We start from the raw sequence: 4,311 nt of genomic DNA, 5'->3' as shown, positions 1-4,311 counted from the left end.
CCCTCCACACTGTCTTTTACCTTTTTTTTTCTAAGAGAAATTTACTTTTGTATTTCTGAAAAATATAAATAACAATATATATAAAAATATAAATATATATAAATATGTAAAAATATAAATAACAATAAAAACAAACAGTATCTTACTGTAGATTATAGTCAAGTGTTTAGTCAAAATGAAAAAGAAAAGAATTGTTCCCTAGAGGACTTTATATGCAACATTAACATGAATGAAGTGCTACCTTATGAGAGGTAAAGAGTTCACACTGTTCTTTGCATGGTAAGAATAGTTGAACTTACTAACATGCTGAAAGACAAACAGGGTTAAGAGACTTGCCCAGAGTCACACAGGTAGTCAGTGTCTGAGGCCAGATTTGAACTCGTGAAGATGAGTTTTCTTGATTCCAAACTCAGTATTCTTATCTACTGTGCTACTTGGCTGCCTGCAGCTGCTGATTACATGGTACTCAAACAACCATTCAATTCCCACATTGGAATTTTGACATTTAAAACTGAAATGTCAGTATAAGAAATGATTTATACAACTGAAAACAAACCTTTGAGTGAACTAATCCAGATTCCAGCACAAAAACTGCTGCAAGATCAATGACTAACTTGGGGAAGAAGTGCTTATATGAAATGTATCACATTTAGACGTTACCAAAATACAGAAATAAATCTGAAAGGAAATCTTTTAAAATAAAAAAAAGTCTCTAGAGCTTTCAAAATTAATATGTAAAGGGGACTTAACTTTATAGCATTGTTTTACAGTCAAGGTACAAAGATGGATGTGGCCCTCGGGGCACAAAGAGGGATTTTGAATTCCTCGCTTCTACACCATAAAAATTCCTTATTTCTACATCATAAAAGGACCTTCTTTCTTGAAGCAGGACATTGGCTGGAATTTTTTCCCCATTTCCCAAAATGATTCTGCTAATAGTATGCATTCATTTTTTCCAAGTTATTCCAGACAAATCCTTAAAATTGGACATTCTTAGAATCTAACAACTCTTAAGTTAAACCCTGCTCCTATACGAAAAATTCTAATGTGCTAACTTTCTTGTCTCTAAAGAGAGGTTTAATCCTATTCTCCTTTAGGGATTTTAGGATATTGCCACCAAACTATTTCCAGTTTTGATGATAAAAAATACCTTGTGAGAATTTGATTTAACCAATTAATCCTTTCTTATGGGAGTATGAACTCAATATTCTGTCCACTATTGATTCAGCAAACAGAATGCTGGCAAAATATGTCATGATATTTCTAATATTTCTATAACTTTGAAAAACTTCAGATTAAATTAATCTTCAAAGCCAGCTCCATTACCCAATAACATTTTCAAATTGGACAGGTTAGTTTGTATCCGTCTTTGACTTATGCCTTTTCTCTAATCCCTTTCTGCCTCAACTGATCAAATTTTCTCTAAGACCAGGTCACCTTCATTTGGTTAGATCCTTCCATAACTTGGCTTTCAATTTCAGATGGAAATTTTTCTTTCTTCTTCATTTTCCACCTGTTATCTTAGAAAGTGGGCTCTTCAGCCTCCTCATTTGACTCTGCTGTACTCCCGTACTTGAATTATTATTATTTTTTTCTTCTTCTGTGTCATGTTGATGTGAGGTTATCCTTATCTCTATTTCCAAATTCCTGTTTTGCCCCTTTCCCATTTCTTACTTGTGAAGTCTGGGCAAGGTTTTCCTGAGACATCTTTTACTACTCCTAACCACTTTCCTGAAGATTGTGTTTTCTGAACAACATGTATTCATTCACAACACTCAGGCAGCAGATAGCTTTAATGATTTCTATCACAATAGTGAACTGGGGATTACTATGGCATTTTCAAGATTGAGACAGCCCACTATTCCTGCCAGTTCTTTAATGACATCTTCTTTACTCATATGGCTGTTTATTTCATGCTTTGTAAATAATCTGGAGTGTCCCTTTGTTTGATTCTTTAAACTCAGGTTTCAAGAAGGTTTCAGTATAGTTTTTCATATCCTATAAGAAAGCTTTGCATGTGCCAAATAATGGCAAGATGAGCAGAGTAACCTGAGTTTTCTTCTTAGTTGTGTACTGGTATCCTTTAGGAAAAGACGTACCAGTTCCTCAGGTTCTATGCCAAGCATTCTAACGAAGAGCACATTATTTCCTCTACTTTCCACCGAGTGGAATTGTCTTCATCTCAGTTCTGTGGATGCCTGAGTCTCACTGACTTCTTTGTTCCAGGAGGCTTCTGTGTCATCTTCCTCTTCCCCCTTACTTCTGGATAGTTGCTTATTCCTGTTTGTGAATTTCTTCATCCCGTACAGGTCATCCTCATACTTGTGGGAGTAAGCATCTCCCATACACTTGTGCTCCTTCATGTTTCAGGTAATGAAGATGCCCCACAGCCTGGATTCATGCTGTCTAGGGCTCCACCCTGGAGCAGGGCCTTCTTAGCCTATGTGTACTGGGCCTTCCATCTTTGTTTTATTTGGCTAGTCCATGGGAGCTGCTCCTTAACTGTCTCCCTCTTAAGGAAAAGGGGGTGTTGGAGGGGGAAAGATGCAGGCTGAGAAAGATGGAAAGAGCTTGCTGTGCTCTACTTTTGAATACCTTTATCCTCTCACCCTGATACCATTCACACCCAAATTTTTTGAATTTGAGTTACTAAGCTAAATGTACATTACTTCCAATATCTGGTTCCATTACTCCTTTTTTTGTTGTAGTTGTTCAGTCATTTCAGTTGTGTCCAACTTTTCATGACCCCATTTGAGGTTTTCTTGGCAAAGATACTTGGAGTGGTTTGACATTTCTTTCTCCAGCTCATTTTACAGATAAGGAACTGAGGCAAATAGGGTTAAGTGACTTGCCCAGGGTCACACAGTTCTCTCTTGATAATGAAAAAAGTTGGAAAATCATTCTTCTGAGCCAATTGAGTCCACTATATAGTGGTGTAATAAATTTGAACCAAGCACTCCTCAACTTTGAGACAATAAATCCTTTTACTCCTTTATAAGTGATTCTGTTTCCCACTTTCTGAAGCAGCTGTTACAAACCTCTCCTCAGCAATGTTCCCTTTATTTTGTTTTCTTTTTTATAGCTGCATAGACCTGCTACTGCTCTGAGCAGAAAATTTTTACATGACCTGATGAATGTATAGCACTTTAAAAGTTTTTTATAATATAATAATACAAATATTTCTGATGAAAATTGAAAATCTGTATACTTATGATTTTATTTATTAATTAAATGGTACAGTAAAGCTTAGTACATTTTTTTTGTCAGAATGTTCACATCATTAGTTACTGTTTACACAGTTGTTTTTCCTTTCATGATGGTCAGTCACGACATCTTCTTATGGGGCTTTGAGTCTATCTCATATAACTTCAGATTTTTACCTCTAGATGACTCTAGTAGAACAATTGCTCCAACCAATCAAGGCTTTCCCATTCATTTGAAAACAGAAAGGTTACATATTTGATGCCTACTGGCCAGATAAGATCACATAACCTTACTGGACCAAATAGGAGTTTATAAATCATTTAATATGTATTTCTCTTCCTTTGGGAAAGGAAAGCATGAACAACTCCAGATTGGATGATCTTTTTTCATCCCTCACCCTTCTTGACCTTTCTGAAGCATTTGACATCATTGGCCACTTCCATTTCTTGGATACTCTCTCTTACCTAGGTTTTCACATTTGCACCCTCCATTGTTTCTCCTTCCCTGGTCTGATTGCTCCTTCTTGGCCTCCTTGGCTAACTCTTCATCCATATCAATTCCTTAACTGTGGTTGCACCCCAAAACTCTGTCCTGGGTCCTCTTCTTTTCCCTCTCTATTCTTTCTTTTGTTGACCTTATTAGCTTCCTTGGATTTAATGAACATCTCTGTGAAGATGACTCCCAGATCTATATATCTAGTCCCAGTCTATCTTCTGAGTGTCAACTCCACATGTTCCATACACATCTCAAGCACAATTCATCCAAAACAGAACTTATCTTCTTTCCCCTTAAATTCATCCCTCTTCTTAAAATTCCCTATTTCTATCAGGGGTACCACCATCTTTCCAGTCTCCCACATCCACAAACTTGATATTATCCTTGACTCCTCACTCTCTTTCACCTTGCATATTTAATCAATTGCCAAATCTTGCCTCTACATCTTCTCTCACATTTATTCCTTTCTCTCTCTTTACAAGCCATTGATTTAGTTCAAGCTCTCATCATCTCTCACTTGGACTATTGCATTGTATTACTAATTGGTCTCCCTGCTTCTAATCTCTCTTCTCTCCATTCTTCTATACAGCCACCAAAGTTATTTTCCTTAAG

General features: G+C 36.6%; 1 pseudogene; it reads right to left on the bottom strand.

Moving 5' to 3' along the window:
* Window positions 1–1,670: 1,670 nt before the first annotated feature.
* Window positions 1,671–3,756, bottom strand: LOC114026392 (annotated as a pseudogene).
* Between the last annotated feature and the right edge of the window lie 555 nt (window positions 3,757–4,311).

The sequence above is a fragment of the Vombatus ursinus genome, unplaced genomic scaffold (genome assembly GCF_900497805.2).
Source record: "Vombatus ursinus unplaced genomic scaffold, bare-nosed wombat genome assembly UNPS02014838.1, whole genome shotgun sequence".
NCBI classification, from domain to species: Eukaryota; Metazoa; Chordata; class Mammalia; order Diprotodontia; family Vombatidae; genus Vombatus; species Vombatus ursinus.
This window is presented reverse-complemented; position numbering and strand designations above follow the sequence as displayed.